The following is a 380-nucleotide window of genomic DNA, read 5'->3' on the forward strand; positions in this document are numbered from 1 at the left end:
CTCCCTACATTCATGACTTTCTGACTTGTCCTTAAATTCCTTCTGGCTAAGGTGTCAAGAGCCTGGAGAAGGCCAGGTGCAGTGGCTCACTCCCGTAGTCCCAGCACTTTGGGAGGCTGAGGCAGGCAGATCACCTGAAGTTGGGAGTTCGAGACCAGCCTGGCCAACATGGAGAAACCCTGTCTGAACTAAAAATAGAATATTAGCCAAGCGTAGTGGCACATGCATGTAATCTCAGCTACTCAGGAGGCTGAAGCAGGAGAATGGCTTGAACCCGGGAGGTGGAGGTTGCGGTGAGCCGAAATCGCCCCATTGCACAGCGGCCTGGGCAAGAAGGGTGAAACTCTGTCTCAAAAAAAAAAAAAAAAAAAAAAAAAAAA

Source organism: Piliocolobus tephrosceles, unplaced genomic scaffold, assembly GCF_002776525.5.
Source record: "Piliocolobus tephrosceles isolate RC106 unplaced genomic scaffold, ASM277652v3 unscaffolded_33354, whole genome shotgun sequence".
NCBI classification, from domain to species: Eukaryota; Metazoa; Chordata; class Mammalia; order Primates; family Cercopithecidae; genus Piliocolobus; species Piliocolobus tephrosceles.